General features: G+C 44.6%; 15 non-coding genes across 15 annotated transcripts; 7 read left to right on the forward strand and 8 right to left on the reverse strand.

The window, feature by feature from the left end:
- The first annotated feature begins 4098 nt into the window (after positions 1 to 4098).
- On the forward strand, positions 4099 to 4261 carry LOC135037079 (U1 spliceosomal RNA). Its single transcript, XR_010231681.1, has one exon. It is a non-coding gene; the product is annotated as a U1 spliceosomal RNA (small nuclear RNA).
- A 671-nt stretch (positions 4262 to 4932) lies between these two features.
- LOC135037099 (U1 spliceosomal RNA) lies at positions 4933 to 5096 on the forward strand. Its single transcript, XR_010231701.1, has one exon. It is a non-coding gene; the product is annotated as a U1 spliceosomal RNA (small nuclear RNA).
- Positions 5097 to 5248: 152 nt separating this feature from the next.
- On the forward strand, positions 5249 to 5411 carry LOC135037110 (U1 spliceosomal RNA). The gene has a single exon (XR_010231712.1). It is a non-coding gene; the product is annotated as a U1 spliceosomal RNA (small nuclear RNA).
- Positions 5412 to 6081: 670 nt separating this feature from the next.
- Positions 6082 to 6245, forward strand: LOC135037105 (U1 spliceosomal RNA). The gene has a single exon (XR_010231707.1). It is a non-coding gene; the product is annotated as a U1 spliceosomal RNA (small nuclear RNA).
- Positions 6246 to 6397: 152 nt separating this feature from the next.
- LOC135037112 (U1 spliceosomal RNA) lies at positions 6398 to 6560 on the forward strand. The gene has a single exon (XR_010231714.1). It is a non-coding gene; the product is annotated as a U1 spliceosomal RNA (small nuclear RNA).
- Positions 6561 to 7231: 671 nt separating this feature from the next.
- LOC135037081 (U1 spliceosomal RNA) lies at positions 7232 to 7395 on the forward strand. Its single transcript, XR_010231683.1, has one exon. It is a non-coding gene; the product is annotated as a U1 spliceosomal RNA (small nuclear RNA).
- A 152-nt stretch (positions 7396 to 7547) lies between these two features.
- On the forward strand, positions 7548 to 7710 carry LOC135037075 (U1 spliceosomal RNA). The gene has a single exon (XR_010231678.1). It is a non-coding gene; the product is annotated as a U1 spliceosomal RNA (small nuclear RNA).
- A 5793-nt stretch (positions 7711 to 13503) lies between these two features.
- Positions 13504 to 13662, reverse strand: LOC135037063 (U1 spliceosomal RNA). Its single transcript, XR_010231667.1, has one exon. It is a non-coding gene; the product is annotated as a U1 spliceosomal RNA (small nuclear RNA).
- A 152-nt stretch (positions 13663 to 13814) lies between these two features.
- On the reverse strand, positions 13815 to 13978 carry LOC135037096 (U1 spliceosomal RNA). Its single transcript, XR_010231698.1, has one exon. It is a non-coding gene; the product is annotated as a U1 spliceosomal RNA (small nuclear RNA).
- Positions 13979 to 14648: 670 nt separating this feature from the next.
- LOC135037069 (U1 spliceosomal RNA) lies at positions 14649 to 14811 on the reverse strand. The gene has a single exon (XR_010231673.1). It is a non-coding gene; the product is annotated as a U1 spliceosomal RNA (small nuclear RNA).
- Positions 14812 to 14963: 152 nt separating this feature from the next.
- On the reverse strand, positions 14964 to 15127 carry LOC135037103 (U1 spliceosomal RNA). Its single transcript, XR_010231705.1, has one exon. It is a non-coding gene; the product is annotated as a U1 spliceosomal RNA (small nuclear RNA).
- Positions 15128 to 15798: 671 nt separating this feature from the next.
- Positions 15799 to 15961, reverse strand: LOC135037065 (U1 spliceosomal RNA). The gene has a single exon (XR_010231669.1). It is a non-coding gene; the product is annotated as a U1 spliceosomal RNA (small nuclear RNA).
- Positions 15962 to 16113: 152 nt separating this feature from the next.
- LOC135037089 (U1 spliceosomal RNA) lies at positions 16114 to 16277 on the reverse strand. Its single transcript, XR_010231691.1, has one exon. It is a non-coding gene; the product is annotated as a U1 spliceosomal RNA (small nuclear RNA).
- Positions 16278 to 16950: 673 nt separating this feature from the next.
- Positions 16951 to 17113, reverse strand: LOC135037061 (U1 spliceosomal RNA). Its single transcript, XR_010231665.1, has one exon. It is a non-coding gene; the product is annotated as a U1 spliceosomal RNA (small nuclear RNA).
- A 152-nt stretch (positions 17114 to 17265) lies between these two features.
- LOC135037101 (U1 spliceosomal RNA) lies at positions 17266 to 17429 on the reverse strand. The gene has a single exon (XR_010231703.1). It is a non-coding gene; the product is annotated as a U1 spliceosomal RNA (small nuclear RNA).
- Between the last annotated feature and the right edge of the window lie 2534 nt (positions 17430 to 19963).

Genomic DNA, 19963 nt, shown 5'->3' on the forward strand with positions numbered 1-19963 from the left:
TTATTCGAGGAGATAAGCTGCAGACCTAGGTGAACCCCCTCACAATTCACCTGGTCAAAGCGTTTCCCGACTTGTTCGGACAATTACGAGCAAAATGTCCCTTACCCCCACAGTACAGACAAAGACCAGAATTTTGCCTTCTGGCTCTTTCTTCAGGAGACAGCCGGGAGAGACCCATCTGCATGGTCTCCTCTACGTCTTCAGGAATGGAATATACACACGGACTTGTCCTTACAGGTGCTCCTTTTTCAGCCCTCCGCTCTCTGAGACGACGATCAATCTTAATAGAAAGCTCCATGAGTTTATCGAGAGTCTCAGGAGCAGGGTACTGAAGGAGACTGTCTTTTATAGACTCTGATAAGCCGAGGCGAAACTGACTGCGCAGGGCTGGGTCATTCCAGCCACAGTCGTTCGACCAACGGCGAAACTCCGTACAATAAACCTCTGCAGGATTTCTACCCTGTCTGAGAGGGCGCAACTGACTTTCAGCGGACGCCTCTCTATCAGGGTCATTATACAAGAGCCCTAAAGACTCAAAAAAAGCGTCAATTGACAACAATGCCGGATCCTCTGCTCTTAAACCAAATGCCCAGGTCTGAGGATCCCCCTGGAGCAAAGAAATAATAAACCCGACCCGCTGAGATTCAGTACCCGAGGAAGTCGGTCTTAAACGAAAATAAAGTTTACAGGATTCTTTAAAATTAAAAAACTCTTTTCTATCACCAGAAAAACGGTCAGGCAAATGCATCTTTGGTTCAGGGACTACCCTTGGGGAAGCTCGCAAAAGATCTTCCTGCGACTTCACCCGAAGAGAAAGATCCTGAACCATCTGAGTAAGTTCTTGAATCTGGCTGACTAAGAGCTGACCAGGATTTGGCCCTAAACCTGTTGGATTCATGAGGCCGATAAACTCTCACAAAACTGAATGAGAAAAAATTAAACCCCGTTTAATTTTAAGTTTTGGTATGGCCGGTAATAATGTTATGATTCCAGCACTCTGGTCAGAGAAGATCTTATGGCAAGGACTGGAGCACTGGAACGGAATGCTGGGGAAGGGAGCAGGACAGGAAAATAGCCCCTGGCGCCCTAACTCTGTTGTCTCACCCGTGTTGTCAGAAATCCCCTGCAAGACTATGGTTTCTTGAGCCCTTGGCAGCCGCGTTTGAAGGGCGGATTATGTCTGCCCAACTTCGATGCCCCCCCGGTCTTAATGAGAGACAAAGGGAAACCTGAGACAGGGTGATAACAAGAGGCCCTCTAACTAAACAACCAGGCCAGGGGCTAAGCAAACTCAAAACTATAATAAGTAGACAAGTCAAAATTTCAAACCCCCTGTTATGGTGTAGGGTACCTGGCCTTCTCTGATGTAATCAGAGTTAGATTTGATTCAGTGATTTTATAAAAACAGCTAGGAAGCACAATTTAGCAGTGGGTTGCAGAGAAAAAAAATATGCTGGCAGAAAAATCCAATTGAGTGATTAAACAGCTCTTCATTTTCTGGCTTTATTTTTATGCTAACAAATTTGTTCTCTGAAAAGTGTCCACAAAGCCAAGTCTCTGATTAACACCTTTGTAAGGATGGTTTTTCACCTATTACTAAATTAAACTTGCTTCATTGGAAAGGCAGCAAGATGCATCCTCATTTCAATGGTAAGTCAACCTTCTTGCCCTATGTTCCCTGTCAACGGATGAAGACGCATCATTATCTACCGCAGTCATTTTGGCCCAATAGATATGCAAGAAGTTTAGATTCCCCTTTCTTTGCAGGTAGAGGAAGGAAAAGGAAGAGGTCTGTAGCCTCTTCAAGATCGCAGGACCAGAGATTGTCCTCTGCTTCTGCCAAATCCACTGCATGACACTGGGGCTTTCTTGCAGGAGCCCACACCAGTGGGGGCACGTCTAAAACTCTTCAGTCAGTTCTGGATTCATTCGGACCTGGACTCGTGGGTTTTACAAATAGTGTCCCAAGGGTACAAACTGGGGTTTCAAGACGTTCCCCCTCACCGATTGTTCAAATTGGCCTTAGTCAGCAGGGAGAAGGTTTTTATTCAAGCCTCTTCGTGGTCCCGAAGCCGGACGGCTCAGTCAGACCAATCTTAAATCTGAAATCCCTCAATTTCTTCCTAAAGAAATTCAATTTCAAGATGGAATTTCTCAGGGCAGTGATCTCCAGTCCGGAGGACGGAGATTTCATGGTTTTGGTAGACATAAAGGATGCCTACTTACATGTTCCCATTTAGCCACTGCCTCAAGCTACCTAAGGTTTGCAATTCAGGATTGTCATTACCAATTTCAGACATTGCCGTTTGGTCTGTCCACGGCTCCGAGGATTTTCACCAGGGTGATGGCGGAAATTATGGTTCTCCTTCGCAAGCAAGGAGTCACAATTATCCCGTACTTGGATGATCTCCTGATAAAGGCGAGATCCAGGGACCAGTTGGTGCAAAACATTGCACTCTCCCTGACAGTTCTTCAACAACATGGTTGGCTCCTAAACTTGCCAAAATCGCAGTTGGTCCCAATGACGCGGTTGTTGTTTTTGGGAGTCATACTGTTAGGCGCCGGGGTCCGCTTGATGGTCTGCGCGGCCCGGCGCCTAGCAACTAGAGACGCCGTGCACGTACAGCCGCCGGCTCCCTAGCAACGCTAGACGCCGGGCGCGCTGAGCCGCACGGACCCTAGCAACGGGGACGCCACTGGCGGACCGCGTTCCCCGTTGCTAGGCTTTAGGAAATTAAGATATTCACCTGCTCTCTGGCCGTGCAGCAAGGCAGCTGCACGGCATTTATTCTAATCAGCCTTTAGCAGCTGATTGGAGGACTCCTTGTTAAATACACTCCCAGGGCTTCTCACAGACGCCGGTAATAGCTTCCTGCATGCTGCCTTTGTTTGCTGAGAGTCTGTTTCCAGTCCTGCTGTATCCGGTCATTCCAGTCCGCAGAAGTCCGGTATTCGGGAGTTGTCATCTCATCCCAAGAGTTCGTTTGGTTCCCTGGAGTCCTGACTGATCACCGTTTTATATCCAGTGGTGTTCGTGAGTTGCGGCTCTGCCGTGTGTTGCGGCTCAGCCGCTTTACCTTTTATATTTTGTGTTTGGAGCATTTGCGGAGGGTTCCGCTTCCACAAGTCCTCTCTGGTACTTGGCGGTGCCGGGTAGGAGAATTGGACAAGTGGATATTTTGGTTGTCCTTTTTCCTGGCGGTTTCTCCGCACATATTACAGTTTTGAGTTTGCTTAGCCCCTGGCCTGGTTGTTTAGTTAGAGGGCCTCTTGTTATCACCCTGTCTCAGGTTTCCCTTTGTCTCTCATTAAGACCGGGGGGCATCGAAGTTGGGCAGACATAATCCGCCCTTCAAACGCGGCTGCCAAGGGCTCAAGAAACCATAGTCTCGCAGGGGATTTCTGACAACATGGGTGAGACAACAGAGTTAGGGCGCCAGGGGCTATTTTCCTGTCCTGCTCCCTTCCCCAGCATTCCGTTCCAGTGCTCCAGTCCTTGCCATAAGATCTTCTCTGACCAGAGTGCTGGAATCATAACATTATTACCGGCCATACCAAAACTTAAAATTAAACGGGGTTTAATTTTTTCTCATTCAGTTTTGTGAGAGTTTATCGGCCTCATGAATCCAACAGGTTTAGGGCCAAATCCTGGTCAGCTCTTAGTCAGCCAGATTCAAGAACTTACTCAGTTGGTTCAGGATCTTTCTCTTCGGGTGAAGTCGCAGGAAGATCTTTTGCGAGCTTCCCCAAGGGTAGTCCCTGAACCAAAAATGCATTTGCCTGACCGTTTTTCTGGTGATAGAAAAGAGTTTTTTAATTTTAAAGAATCCTGTAAACTTTATTTTCGTTTAAGACCGACTTCCTCGGGTACTGAATCTCAGCGGGTCGGGTTTATTATTTCTTTGCTCCAGGGGGATCCTCAGACCTGGGCATTTGGTTTAAGAGCAGAGGATCCGGCATTGTTGTCAATTGACGCTTTTTTTGAGTCTTTAGGGCTCTTGTATGATGACCCTGATAGAGAGGCGTCCGCTGAAAGTCAGTTGCGCGCTCTCAGACAGGGTAGAAATCCTGCAGAGGTTTGTTGTACGGAGTTTCGCCGTTGGTACCTGCCAGGTGAGATACTATGATCATGTTGGTGCTTCTCCCAGGGCAAGGCTCACCCATTGCACTCTGGGTGTGCTGCCCCTGTGATTTCCCCAAATGTGGGAAACTTGACTGCATAATTTGTGTTTCCCCTGGTCGGCTCTCGTATAATTCAGATCTCTTTGTCTCAGGTCTCTCTCCAGCCTAGTTTGCTGTCTGTTTCCACTTCTCTTTTCTTGAGCCGCTCCCTTCTATGCCCTTGCGCACTATCCTGACTTCTCCCGTCTGCTTACTTTGTGCCTTCCAACACACAATGCAAACTACAGGTAGTGCTGCAGGGCCCACACCCTTTTACTTGCCTCACAGAGCAGCTCTGGAGCTGTTACAGTGCCCAGCTGCTGCAAGAAATCAGCTTGAATGCTTCAGGGGCTGGGGCATTGCCAACATGAGCCCCACACCGAAGGAGGGTGGGGGTGTTTAATGCGAACTAAGGGTCACCCAAGCGCCGCAAAAGGCCGCCATGCCCTGCATGCCCCTTTTCTCTTTTCATATGCAGACGAGGGTTGAAGCCAACTTTGACCCACTGCTTGGATGGCATTACCATATGCAAATCAATCTGCTGCAGGCCTTCCCCCAGGAATGCTTGCACTAGTTGTTGCATTTGGTTTGTTGTTTGGGGGTGCTTCAGTATTAGGCAGCCTTCTGCCCTCCCATGTTCATCTGAAAATATGTGTTCTCCCTGCAGTTGTTGTCCCCAGATGAGAGTTCCCTTGTGCTGCCTCAGTTGAATCTCCTTTACTTGACAGAGATGTGCCTGAGCAGCGGCCCTCCCCAGCCCTATCCCAAATCATACTTATTTTGCATAGGAGATACCATGGTCATGAAGATTGTTCTCCCAGGTTGAGGTTCATTCATTGCATTCTGGGTATGCTGACCCCTGTGATTTCCCCAAATGTGGGAAACTCGACTGCATTATTTGTGGTAGTGGGGGACTGTGTTTGTGCTTTCCTCTGCTCAGCTCTGGTAAAAATCAGATTTCTATGTCTCAGATCTTCCTCTAGCCTTGTTCTTCTTTCGAGAGTTCCCTTGTGCTGCCTCAGTTGGATCTCCTTCACTTGACAGGGGGGTGCCCGAGCAGCGACCCTCCCCAGCTCTAGCCCAACTCCTACTTACCTGCCAGGTGAGATACTATGATCAGGAAGGTGCTTCTCCCAGGGCAAGGCTCACCCATTGCACTCTGGGTGTGCTGCTCCTGCGATTTCCCCAAATGTGGGAAACTTGACTGCATAATTTGTGTTTCCTCTGGTCGGCTCTCGTATAATTCAGATCTCTTTGTCTCAGGTCTTTCTCCAGCCTAGTTTGCTGTCTGTTTCCACTTCTCTTTTCTTGAGCCGCTCCCTTCTATGCCCTTGCACACTATACTGACCTCTCCCGTCTGCTTACTTGTGCCTTCCAACGCACAATGCATACTACAGGTAGTGCTGCAGGGCCCACACCCTTTTACATGCTTTTCAGAACAGCTCTGGAGCTGTTACAGTGCCCAGCTGCTGCAAGAAATCATCTTGAATGCTTCAGGGGCTGGGGCATAGCCAACATGAGACCCACACCGAAGGAGGGTGGAGATGTTTAATGTGAATTAGGGGTCATCCAAGTGCCACAAAAGGACGCCATGCCCTGCACATCCCTTTTTTCTTTTCATATGCAGACGAGGGTTGAAGCCAACTTTGACCCACTGCTTGGATGACATCACCATATGCAAATCCATCTGCTGTAGGCCTTCCCCCAGGAATGCTTGTACTAGTTGTTGCATTTGGTTTGTTGTTTGGGGGTGCTTCAGTATTAGGCAGCCTTCTGCCCTCCCATGTTCATCTGAAAATATGTGTTCTCCCAGCAGTTGTTGTCCCCAGATGAGAGTTCCCTTGTGCTGCCTCAGTTGAATCTCCTTTACTTGACAGAGATGTGCCTGAGCAGCGGCCCTCCCCAGCTCTATCCCAAATCATACTTATTTTGCATAGGAGATACCATGGTCATGAAGATTGTTCTCCCAGGGTGAGGTTCATTCATTGCATTCTGGGTATGCTGACTCCTATGATTTCCCCAAATGTGGGAAACTTGACTGCATTATTTGTGGTAGTGGGGGACTGTGTTTGTGCTTTCCTCTGGTCAGCTCTGGTAAAAGTCAGATTTATTTGTCTCAGATCTTCCTCTAGCCTTGTTCTTCTTTCGAGAGTTCCCTTGTGCTGCCTCAGTTGGATCTCCTTCAATTGACAGGGGGGTGCCCGAGCATCGACCCTCCCCAGCTCAAGCCCAACTCCTACTTACCTGCCAGGTGAGATATTATGATCATGAAGGTGCTTCTCCCAGGGCAAGGCTCACCCATTGCACTCTGGGTGTGCTGCTCCTGCGATTTCCCCAAATGTGGGAAACTTGACTGCATAATTTGTGTTTCCCCTGGTCAGCTCTCGTATAATTCAGATCTCTTTGTCTCAGGTCTCTCTCCAGCCTAGTTTGCTGTCTGTTTCAACTTCTCTTTTCTTGAGCCGCTCCCTTCTATGCCCTTGCGCACTATCTTGACTTCTCCCATCTGCTTACTTTGTGCCTTCCAACGCACAATGCGAACTACAGGTAGTGCTGCAGGGCCCACACCCTTTTACTTGCCTTACAGAGCAGCTCTGGAGCTATTACAGTGCCCAGCTGCTGCAAGTAATCAGCTTGAATGCTTCAGGGGCTGGGGCATAGCCAACATGAGCCCCACACCGAAGTAGGGTGGAGGTGTTTAATGCGAACTAGGGGTCATCCAAGCGCCGCAAAAGGCCGCCATGCCCTGCACGCCCCTTTTCTCTTTTCATATGCAGACGAGGGTTGAAGCCAACTTTGACCCACTGCTTGGATGACATCACCATATGCAAATCCATCTGCTGCAGGCCTTCCCCCAGGAATGCTTGTACTAGTTGTTGCATTTGGTTTGTTGTTTGGGGGTGCTTCAGTATTAGGCAGCCTTCTGCCCTCCCATGTTCATCTGAAAATATGTGTTCTCCCTGCAGTTGTTGTCCCCAGATGAGAGTTCCCTTGTGCTGCCTCAGTTGAATCTCCTTTACTTGACAGAGATGTGCCTGAGCAGCGGCCCTCCCCAGCCCTATCCCAAATCATACTTATTTTGCATAGGAGATACCATGGTCATGAAGATTGTTCTCCCAGGGTGAGGTTCATTCATTGCATTCTGGGTATGCTGACCCCTGTGATTTCCCCAAATGTGGGAAACTCGACTGCATAATTTGTGGTAGTGGGGGACTGTGTTTGTGCTTTCCTCTGGTCAGCTCTGGTAAAAGCCAGATTTCTGTGTCTCAGATCTTCCTCTAGCCTTGTTCTTCTTTCGAGAGTTCTCTTGTGCTGCCTCAGTTGGATCTCCTTCACTTGACAGGGGGGTGCCCGAGCAGCGACCCTCCTCAGCTCTTGCCCAACTCCTACTTACCTGCCAGGTGAGATACTATGATCATGAAGGTGCTTCTCCCAGGGCAAGGCTCACCCATTGCACTCTGTGTGTGCTGCTCCAGCTATTTCCCCAAATGTGGGAAACTCGACTGCATAATTTGTGTTTCCCCTGGTCGGCTCTCGTATAATTCAGATCTCTTTGTCTCAGGTCTCTCTCCAGCCTAGTTTGCTGTCTGTTTCCACTTCTCTTTTCTTGAGCCGCTCCCTTCTATGCCCTTGCGCACTATCCTGACTTCTCCCGTCTGCTTACTTTGTGCCTTCCAACGCACAATGCGAACTACAGGTAGTGCTGCAGGGCCCACACCCTTTTAGTTCCCTTACAGAGCAGCTCTGGAGCTGTTACAGTGCCCAGCTGCTGCAAGAAATCAGCTTGAATGTTCTTCGTTGATTGATGGAAGAAACATCTTACAAAAACTCTCCAGATTATTGACTTTTTAAAGTTTTTCTAGGAAACGTTCTAGATGAATGCTTATTAGCGTTTGTCAGAATGTACGTTTGCAAAGTGTCTCTGTGGCGCAATCAGTTAGCGTGTTCGGTTATTATCCAAAAGGTTGGTGGTTCAATCCCACCCAGGGACGTAATTTACCTTGTTATCAGATTTTGGTGATCTTTAAGTAGACAAGTCAAAATTTCAAACCCCCTCTTGTGGTGTAGGGTACCTGGCCTTCTCTGATGTAATCAGAGTTAGATTTGATTAAGTGATTTTATAAAAAAAACAGCTAGGAAGCACAATTTAGCAGTGGGTTGCAGAGAAAAAGAAATATGCTGGCAAAAAAATCCAATTGAGTGATTAAACAGCTCTTCATTTTCTTGCTTTATTTTTGTGCTAACAAATTTTTTCTCTGAAAAGTGTCCACAAAGCCAAGTATCTGATTAACACCTTTGTAGGGATGGTTTTTCACCTATTACTAAATTAAACTTGCTTCATTGGAAAGGCAGCAAGATGCATCGTCATTTCAATATCTACTGAAATAATACAGGTTGACACCAGGAAACATTAACGCCACTGCATCCTTGCTGCTTTCTCATGTGGAAGTCTGTTTAATGTGAAAACAAGGTGATATCTAATTAGCACACAGGTAAGGAATTAAGAAAATCTTTATTTAAGGGTGAAGATGTTTCTCACAAAATCGTTGCCCCAATGCATCATTGAAATTCAAGCTGGAAAGATGATTTTAATATATCACTTGTACATTTTGTATTGCTCTTCTGGTGACAATGTAGTTTGTTTTTGTCAATTACCATTTTAATAATAGGGTAAAGAAAATTAAGTGGATTTTTGAAAGAAAACAATACTGTCAATATACTATTAAACAAATTAAAATGGTAAAAGTTATTGTACTTTAAGTAAAAATAAAAGAGCCAAAATATCAATACCAATATTGGATTACTTTAATTAAAAAAAAATGCATATAGCAGAGGATAGTTTCAATCTGCCTACCTCTGGGTTATGGGCCCAGCATGCTTCCATTGCAGTACTCTGCTGCACATGTAAGTGCAAGAGATCCTGAAGCACTCACTCATCGTGGGAAAGTACCAATGTGTTTCTTCGTTGGTTGATGGAAGAAACATCTTACAAAAACTCTCCAGATTATTGACTTTTTAAAGTTTTTCTAGGAAACGTTCTAGATGAATGCTTATTAGCCTTTGTCAGTATGTACTTTTTGCAAAGTGTCTCTGTGGCGCAATCGGTTAGTGTGTTCGGCTATTAACCAAAAGATTGGTGGTTCAATCCCATCCAGGGATGTAATTGACCTTGTGATCAGATTTTGGTGATATTTAAGTAGACAAGTCAAAATTTCAAACCCCCTGTTATGGTGTGGGTACCTGGCCTTCCCTGATGTAATCAGAGTTAGATTTGATTCAGTGATTTTATAAAAACAGCTAGGAAGCACAATTTAGCAGTAGGTTGCAGAGAAAAAAAATATGCTGGCAGAAAAATCCAATTGAGTGAATAAACAGCTCTTCATTTTCTGGCTTTATTTTTATGCTAACAAATTTGTTCTCTGAAAAGTGTCCACAAAGCCAAGTCTCTGATTAACACCTTTGTAAGGATGGTTTTTCACCTATTACTAAATTAAACTTGCTTCATTGGAAAGGCAGCAAGATGCATCCTCATTTCAATGTCTACTGAAATAATACAGGTTGACACCAGGAAACATTAACGCCACTGCATCCTTGCTGCTTTCTCATGTGGAAGTCTGTTTAATGTGAAAACAAGGTGATATCTAATTAGCACACAGGTAAGGAATTAAGAAAATCTTTTTTTAAGGGTGAAGATGTTTCTCACAAAATCGTTGCCCCAATGCATCATTGAAATTCAACCTGGAAAGATGATTTTAATATATCACTTGTACATTTTGTATTGCTCTTCTGGTGACAATGTAGTTTGTTTTTGTCAATTACCATTTTAATAATAGGGTAAAGAAAATTAAGTGGATTTTTGAAAGAAAACAATACTGTCAATATACTATTAAAACAAATTAAAATGGTAAAAGTTATTGTACTTTAAGTAAAAATAAAAGAGCAAAAATATCCATCCCAGTTTTGGATTACTTTAATTAACAAAAAAAATGCATATAACAAAGGATAGTTTCAATCTGCCTACCTCTGGGTTATGGGCCCAGCATGCTTCCATTGGAGTACTCTGCTGCACATGTAAGTGCAAGAGATCCTGAAGCACTCACTCATCATGGGAAAGTACCAATGTGTTTCTTTGTTGGTTGATGGAAGAAACATCTTACAAAAACTCTCCAGATTATTGACGTTTTAAAGTTTTTCTAGGAAACGTTCTAGATGAATGCTTATTAGCCTTTGTCAGTATGTACTTTTTGCAAAGTGTCTCTGTGGCGCAATTGGTTAGTGTGTACGGCTATTAACCAAAAGGTTGGTGGTTAAATTCTACCCAGGGACGTAATTGACCTTGTGTTCAGATTTTGGTAATCTTTAAGTAGACAAGTCAAAATTTCAAACCCCCTCTTATTGTGTAGGGTACCTGGCCTTCTCTGATGTTATCAGAGTTAGATTTGATTCAGTGATTTTATAAAAAACAGCTAGGAAGCACAATTTAGCAGTGGGTTGCAGAGAAAAAAAATATGCTGGCAAAAAAATCCAATTGAGTGATTAAACAGCTCTTCATTTTCTGGTTTATTTTTATGCTAACAAATTTGTTCTCTGAAAAGTGTCCACAAAGCCAAGTCTCTGATTAACACCTTTGTAGGGATGGTTTTTCACCTATTACTAAATTAAACTTGCTTCATTGGAAAGGCAGCAAGATGCATCCTCATTTCAATGTCTACTGAAATAATACAGGTTGACACCAGGAAACATTAACGCCACTGCATCCTTGCTGCTTTCTCATGTGGAAGTCAGTTTAATGTGAAAACAAGGTGATATCTAATTAGCACACAGGTAAGGAATTAAGTAAATCTTTATTTAAGGGTGAAGATGTTTCTCACAAAATCGTTGCCCCAATGCATCATTGAAATTCAAGCTGGAAAGATGATTTTAATATATCACTTGTACATTTTGTATTGCTCTTCTGGTGACAATGTAGTTTGTTTTTGTCAATTACCATTTTAATAATAGGGTAAAGAAAATTAAGTGGATTTTTGAAAGAAAACAATACTGTCAATATACTATTAAAACAAATTAAAATGGTAAAAGTTATTGTACTTTAAGTAAAAATAAAAGAGCCAAAATATCAATCCCAGTTTTGGATTACTTTAATTAACAAAAAAAAAGCATATAGCAGAGGATATTTTCAATCTGCCTACCTCTGGGTTATGGGCCCAGCATGCTTCCATTGCTGTACTCTGCTGCACATGTAAGTGCAAGAGATCCTGAAGCACTCACTCATCATGGGAAAGTACCAATGTGTTTCTTCGTTGGTTGATGGAAGAAACATCTTACAAAAACTCTCCAGATTATTGACTTTTTAAAGTTTTTCTAGGAAACGTTTTAGATGAATGCTTATTAGCCCTTGTCAGTATATACTTTTGCAATGTGTCTCTGTGGCGCAATCAGTTAGTGTGTACGGCTATTAACCAAAAGGTTGGTGGTTCAATCCCACCCAGGTACGTAATTGACCTTGTTATCAGATTTTGGTGATCTTTAAGTAGACAAGTCAAAATTTCAAACCCCCTGTTATGGTGTAGGGTACCTGGCCTTCTCTGATGTAATCAGAGTTAGATTTGATTCAGTGATTTTATAAAAACAGCTAGGAAGCACAATTTAGCAGTGGGTTGCAGAGAAAAAGAAATATGCTGGCAGAAAAATCCAATTGAGTGATTAAACAGCTCTTCATTTTCTGGCTTTATTTTTATGCTAACAAATTTGTTCTCTGAAAAGTGTCCACAAAGCAAAGTCTCTGATTAACACCTTTGTAGGGATGGTTTTTCACCTATTACTAAATTAAACTTGCTTCATTGGAAAGGCAGCAAGATGCATCCTCATTTCAATGTCTACTGAAATAATACAGGTTGACACCAGGAAACATTAACGCCACTGCATCCTTGCTGCTTTCTCATGTGGAAGTCTGTTTAATGTGAAAACAAGGTGATATCTAATTAGCACACAGGTAAGGAATTAAGAAAATCTTTATTTAAGGGTGAAGATGTTTCTCACAAAATCGTTGCCCCAATGCATCATTGAAATTCAAGCTGGAAAGATGATTTTAATATATCACTTGTACATTTTGTATTGCTCTTCTGGTGACAATGTAGTTTGTTTTTGTCAATTACCATTTTAATAATAGGGTAAAGAAAATTAAGTGGATTTTTGAAAGAAAACAATACTGTCAATATACTATTAAAACAAATTAAAATGGTAAAAGTTATTGTACTTTAAGTAAAAATAAAAGAGCCAAAATATCAATCCCAGTTTTGGATTACTTTAATTAACAAAAAAAAATGCATATAGCAGAGGATAGTTTCAATCTGCCTACCTCTGGGTTATGGGCCCAGCATGCTTCCATTGCTGTACTCTGCTGCACATGTAAGTGCAAGAGATCCTGAAGCACTCACTCATCATGGGAAAGTACCAATGTGTTTCTTCGTTGGTTGATAGAAGAAACATCTTACAAAAACTCTCCAGATTATTGACTTTTTTAAGTTTTTCTAGGAAACGTTTTAGATGAATGCTTATTAGCATTTGTCAGTTAGTACTTTTGCAAAGTGTCTCTGTGGCGCAATCAGTTAGTGTGTACGGCTGTTAACCAAAAGGTTGGTGGTTCAATCCCACCCAGGGACGTAATTGACCTTGTGATCAGATTTTGGTGATATTTAAGTAGACAAGTCAAAATTTCAAACCCCATCTTATTGTGTAGGGTACCTGGCCTTCTCTGATGTAATCAGAGTTAGATTTGATTCATTGATTTTATAAAAACAGCTAGGAAGCACAATTTAGCAGTGGTTTGCAGAGAAAAAAAATATGCTGGCAGAAAAATCCAATTGAGTGATTAAACAGCTCTTCATTTTCTGGCTTTATTTTTATGCTAACAAATTTGTTCTCTGAAAAGTGTCCACAAAGCCAAGTCTCTGATTAACACCTTTGTAAGGATGGTTTTTCACCTATTACTAAATTAAACTTGCTTCATTGGAAAGGCAGCAAGATGCATCCTCATTTCAATGTCTACTGAAATAATACAAGTTGACACCAGGAAACATTAACGCCACTGCATCCTTGCTGTTTTCTCATGTGGAAGTCTGTTTAATGCGAAAACAAGGTGATATCTAATTATCACACAGGTAAGGAATTAAGAAAATCTTTATTTAAGGGTGAAGATGTTTCTCACAAAATCGTTGCCCTAATGCATCATTGAAATTCAAGCTGGAAAGATGATTTTAATATATCACTTGTACATTTTGTATTGCTCTTCTGGTGACAATGTAGATTGTTTTTGTCAATTACCATTTTAATAATAGGGTAAAGAAAATTAAGTGGATTTTTGAAAGAAAACAAATTATGCAGTCAAGTTTCCCACATTTGGGGAAATCGCAGGAGCAGCACACCCAGAGTGCAATGGGTGAGCCTTGCCCTGGGAGAAGCACCTTCATGATCATAGTATCTCACCTGGCAGGTAAGTAGGAGTTGGGCTTGAGCTGGGGAGGGTCGATGCTCGGGCACCCCCCTGTCAAGTGAAGGAGATCCAACTGAGGCAGCACAAGGGAACTCTCGAAAGAAGAACAAGGCTAGAGGAAGATCTGAGACAAATAAATCTGACTTTTACCAGAGCTGACCAGAGGAAAGCACAAACACAGTCCCCCACTACCACAAATAATGCAGTCGAGTTTCCCACATTTGGGGAAATCATAGGAGTCAGCATACCCAGAATGCAATGAATGAACCTCACCCTGGGAGAACAATCTTCATGACCATGGTATCTCCTATGCAAAATAAGTATGATTTGGGATAGAGCTGGGGAGGGCCGCTGCTCAGGCACATCTCTGTCAAGTAAAGGAGATTCAACTGAGGCAGCACAAGGGAACTCTCATCTGGGGACAACAACTGCTGGGAGAACACATATTTTCAGATGAACATGGGAGGGCAGAAGGCTGCCTAATACTGAAGCACCCCCAAACAACAAACCAAATGCAACAACTAGTACAAGCATTCCTGGGGGAAGGCCTACAGCAGATGGATTTGCATATGGTGATGTCATCCAAGCAGTGGGTCAAAGTTGGCTTCAACCCTCGTCTGCATATGAAAAGAAAAAAGGGATGTGCAGGGCATGGCGTCCTTTTGTGGCGCTTGGATGACCCCTAATTCACATTAAACATCTCCACCCTCCTTCGGTGTGGGTCTCATGTTGGCTATGCCCCAGCCCCTGAAGCATTCAAGATGATTTCTTGCAGCAGCTGGGCACTGTAACAGCTCCAGAGCTGTTCTGTAAGGCATGTAAAAGGGTGTGGGCCCTGCAGCACTACCTGTAGTATGCATTGTGCGTTGGAAGGCACAAGTAAGCAGACGGGAGATGTCAGGATAGTGCGCAAGGGCATAGAAGGGAGCGGCTCAAGAAAAGAGAAGTGGAAACAGACAGCAAACTAGGCTGGAGAGAGACCTGAGACAAAGAGATCTGAATTATACGAGAGCCGACCAGGGGAAACACAAATTATGCAGTCAAGTTTCCCACATTTGGGGAAATCACAGGGGCAGCACACCCAGAGTGCAATGGGTGAGCCTTGCCCTGGGAGAAGCACCTACATGATCATAGTATCTCACCTGGCAGGTAAGTAGGAGTTGGGCTAGAGCTGCGAAGGGTCGCTGCTCGGGTACCCCCCTGTCAAGTGAAGGAGATCCAACTGAGGCAGCACAAGGGAACTCTCGAAAGAGGAACAAGGCTAGAGGAAGATCTGAGACAAAGAAATCTGATTTTTACCAGAGTTGACCAGAAGAAAGCACAAACACAGTCCCCCACTACCACAAATAATGCAGTTGAGTTTCCCACATTTGGTGAAATCACAGGGGTCAGCATACCCAGAATGCAATGAATGAACCTCACCCTGGGAGAACAATCTTCATGACCATGGTATCTCCTATGCAAAATAAGTATGATTTGGGATAGGGCTGGGGAGGGCCGCTGCTCAGGCACATCTCTGTCAAGTAAAGGAGATTCAACTGAGGCAGCACAAGGGAACTCTCATCTGGGGACAACAACTGCAGGGAGAACACATATTTTCAGATGAACATGGGAGGGCAGAAGGCTGCCTAATACTGAAGCACCCCCAAACAACAAACCAAATGCAACAACTAGTGCAAGCATTCCTGGGGGAAGGCCTGCAGCAGATGGATTTGCATATGGTGATGTCATCCAAGCAGTGGGTCAAAGTTGGCTTCAACCCTCGTCTGCATATGAAAAGAAAAAAGGGATGTGCAGGGCATGGCGTCCTTTTGTGGCGCTTGGATGACCCCTAATTCGCATTAAACATCTCCACCATCCTTCGGTGTGGGGCTCATGTTGGCTATGCCCCAGCCCCTGAAGCATTCAAGATGATTTCTTGCAGCAGCTGGGCACTGTAACAGCTCCAGAGCTGCTCTGTAAAGCATGTAAAAGGGTGTGGGCCCTGCAGCACTACCTGTAGTATGCATTGTGCGTTGGAAGGCACAAAGTAAGCAGACGGGAGAGGTCAGGATAGTGCGCAAGGGCATAGAAGGGAGCGGCTCAAGAAAAGAGAAGTGGAAACAGACAGCAAACTAGGCTGGAGAAAGACCTGAGACAAAGAGATCTGAATTATATGAGAGCCGACCAGAGGAAACACAAATTATGCAGTCAAGTGTCCCACATTTGGGGAAATCGCAGGAGCAGCACACCCAAAGTGCAATGGGTGAGCCTTGCCCTGGGAGAAGCACCTTCCTGATCATAGTATCTCACCTGGCAGGTAAATAGGAGTTGGGCTAGAGCTGGGGAGGGTCGCTGCTCGTGCACCCCCCTGTCAAGTGAAGGAGATCCAACTGAGGCAGCACAAGGGAACTCTCGAAAGAAGAACAAGGCTAGAGGAAGATCTGAGACAAAGAAATCTGACTTTTACCAGAGTTGACCAGAAGAAAGCACAAACACAGTCCCCCACTACCACAAATAATGCAGTCGAGTTTCCCACATTTGGGGAAATCACAGGGGTCAGCATACCCAGAATGCAATGAATGAACCTCACCCTGGGAGAACAATCTTCATGACCATGGTATCTCCTATGCAAAATAAGTATGATTTGGGATAGGGCTGGGGAGGGCCGCTGCTCAGGCACATCTCTGTCAAGTAAAGGAGATTCAACTGAGGCAGCACAAGGGAACTCTCATCTGGGGACAACAACTGCAGGGAGAACACATATTTTCAGATGAACATGGGAGGGCAGAAGGCTGCCTAATACTGAAGCACCCCCAAACAACAAACCAAATGCAACAACTAGTGCAAGCATTCCTGGGGGAAGGCCTGCAGCAGATTGATTTGCATATGGTAATGCCATCCAAGCAGTGGGTCAAAGTTGGCTTCAACCCTCGTCTGCATATCAAAAAAGAGAAAAGGGGCGTGCAGGGCATGGCGGCCTTTTGCGGCGCTTGGATGACCCCTAGTTCGCATTAAACACCTCCACCCTCCTTCGGTGTGGGGCTCATGTTGGCTATGCCCCAGCCCCTGAAGCATTCAAGCTGATTTCTTACAGCAGCTGGGCACTGTAACAGCTCCAGAGCTGCTCTGTAAGGCAAGTAAAAGGGTGTGGGCCCTGCAGCACTACCTGTAGTTTGCATTGTGCATTGGAAGGCACAAAGTAAGCAGACGGGAGAAGTCAGGATAGTGCGCAAGGGCATAGAAGGGAGCGGCTCAAGAAAAGAGAAGTGGAAACAGACAGCAAACTAGGCTGGAGAGAGACCTGAGACAAAGAGATCTGAATTATACGAGAGCCGACCAGGGGAAACACAAATTATGCAGTCAAGTGTCCCACATTTGGGGAAATTGCAGGAGCAGCACACCCAGAGTGCAATGGGTGAGCCTTGCCCTGGGAGAAGCACCTTCATGATCATAGTATCTCACCTGGCAGGTAAGTAGGAGTTGGGCTAGAGCTGGGGAGGGTCGCTGCTCGGGCACCCCCCTGTCAAGTGAAGGAGATCCAACTGAGGCAGCACAAGGGAACTCTTGAAAGAGGAACAAGGCTAGAGGAAGATCTGAGACAAATAAATCTGACTTTTACCAGAGCTGACCAGAGGAAAGCACAAACATAGTCCCCCTCTACCACAAATAATGCAGTCGAGTTTCCCACATTTGGGGAAATCACAGGGGTCAGCATACCCAGAATGCAATGAATGAACCTCACCCTGGGAGAACAATCTTCATGACCATGGTATCTCCTATGCAAAATAAGTATGATTTGGGATAGGGCTGGGGAGGGCCGCTGCTCAGGCACATCTCTGTCAAGTAAAGGAGATTCAACTGAGGCAGCACAAGGGAACTCTCATCTGGGGACAACAACTGCAGGGAGAACACATATTTTCAGATGAACATGGGAGGGCAGAAGGCTGCCTAATACTGAAGCACCCCCAAACAACAAACCAAATGCAACAACTAGTACAAGCATTCCTGGGGGAAGGCCTGCAGCAGATGGATTTGCATATGGTGATGTCATCCAAGCAGTGGGTCAAAGTTGGCTTCAACCCTCATCTGCATATGAAAAGAGAAAAGGGGCGTGCAGGGCATGGCGGCCTTTTGCGGCGCTTGGATGACCCCTAGTTCGCATTAAACACCTGCACCCTCATTCGGTGTGGGGCTCATGTTGGCTATGCCCCAGCCCCTGAAGCATTCAAGCTGATTTCTTGCAGCAGCTGGGCACTGTAACAGCTCCAGAGCTGCTCTGTAAGGCAAATAAAAGGGTGTGGGCCCTGCAGCACTACCTGTAGTTCGCATTGTGCGTTGGAAGGCACAAAGTAAGCAGACGGGAGAAGTCAGGATAGTGCGCAAGGGCATAGAAGGGAGCGGCTCAAGAAAAGAGAAGTGGAAACAGACAGCAAACTAGGCTGGAGAGAGACCTGAGACAAAGAGATCTGAATTATATGAGAGCCGACCAGGGGAAACACAAATTATGCAGTCAAGTATTGGAAAATTCAGGGCTATGTCGTGTAGATGATGGCCTAACAGGAGGCTTTAAAATTTTCTTTCTAGTGTCCTTCGTTTGGGAGAAAAATGCAAAGGTACAAGACAGCTTTTCCTTGCCAATATCTCTCTTTTGCAAAGAGCTGCGCATTGGAAAATTCAGGGCTATGTCGTGTAGATGATGGCCTAACAGGAGGCTTTAAAATTTTCTTTCTAGTGTCCTTCGTTTGGGAGAAAAATGCAAAGGTACAAGACAGCTTTTCCTTGCCAATATCTCTCTTTTGCAAAGAGCTACGCATTGGAAAATTCAGGGCTATGTCGTGTAGATGATGGCCTAACAGGAGGCTTTAAAATTTTCTTTCTAGTGACCTTCGTTTGGGAGAAAAATGCAAAGGTACAAGACAGCTTTTCCTTGCCAATATCTCTCTTTTGCAAAGAGCTGCGCATTGGAAAATTCAGGGCTATGTCGTGTAGATGATGGCCTAACAGGAGGCTTTAAAATGTTCTTTCTAGTGTCCTTCGTTTGGGAGAAAAATGCAATGGTACAAGACAGCTTTTCCTTGCCAATATCTCTCTTTTGCAAAGAGCTGCGCATTGGAAAATTCAGGGCTATGTCGTGTAGATGATGGCCTAACAGGAGGCTTTAAAATTTTCTTTCTAGTGTCCTTCGTTTGGGAGAAAAATGCAAAGGTACAAGACAGCTTTTCCTTGCCAATATCTCTCTTTTGCAAAGAGCTACGCATTGGAAAATTCAGGGCTATGTCGTGTAGATGATGGCCTAACAGGAGGCTTTAAAATTTTCTTTCTAGTGACCTTCGTTTGGGAGAAAAATGCAAAGGTACAAGACAGCTTTTCCTTGCCAATATCTCTCTTTTGCAAAGAGCTGCGCATTGGAAAATTCAGGGCTATGTCGTGTAGATGATGGCCTAACAGGAGGCTTTAAAATTTTCTTTCTAGTGTCCTTCGTTTCGGAGAAAAATGCAAAGGTACAAGACAGCTTTTCCTTGCCAATATCTCTCTTTTGCAAAGAGCTACGCATTGGAAAATTTAGGGCTATGTCGTGTAGATGATGGCCTAACAGGAGGCTTTAAAATTTTCTTTCTAGTGTCCTTCGTTTGGGAGAAAAATGCAATGGTACAAGACAGCTTTTCCTTGCCAATATCTCTCTTTTGCAAAGAGCTGCGCATTGGAAAATTCAGGGCTATGTCGTGTAGATGATGGCCTAACAGGAGGCTTTAAAATTCTCTTTCTAGTGTCCTTCGTTTGGGAGAAAAATGCAAAGGTACAAGACAGCTTTTCCTTGCCAATATCTCTCTTTTGCAAAGAGCTACGCATTGGAAAATTCAGGGCTATGTCGTGTAGATGATGGCCTAACAGGAGGCTTTAAAATTTTCTTTCTAGTGTCCTTCGTTTGGGAGAAAAATGCAAAGGTACAAGACAGCTTTTCCTTGCCAATACTGAAGACATTTTCCCCACAAGGCCCTTTGGAGAGACAGAGAGAGAGTATGCCAGCACATACCCCAGCGCTATATAACCCAGGAATAGCACAGTAACTTAATGTTTGAACAATCGGTGAGGGGGAACATCTTGAAACCCCAGTTTGTACCCTTGGGACACTATTTGTAAAACACACGAGTCCATGTCCGAATGAATCCAGAACTGACTGAAGAGTTTTAGACGTGCCCCCACTGGTGCGGGCTCCTGCAAGAGAGCCCCAGCGTCATGCAGTGGATTTGGCAGAAGCAGAGGATGATCTCTGCTCCTGCGATCTTGAAGAGGATGCAGACCTCTTCTCTCTTCTCCTTCCTCTAC

This window comes from Pseudophryne corroboree, unplaced genomic scaffold (genome assembly GCF_028390025.1).
Source record: "Pseudophryne corroboree isolate aPseCor3 unplaced genomic scaffold, aPseCor3.hap2 scaffold_666, whole genome shotgun sequence".
NCBI lineage: Eukaryota > Metazoa > Chordata > Amphibia > Anura > Myobatrachidae > Pseudophryne > Pseudophryne corroboree.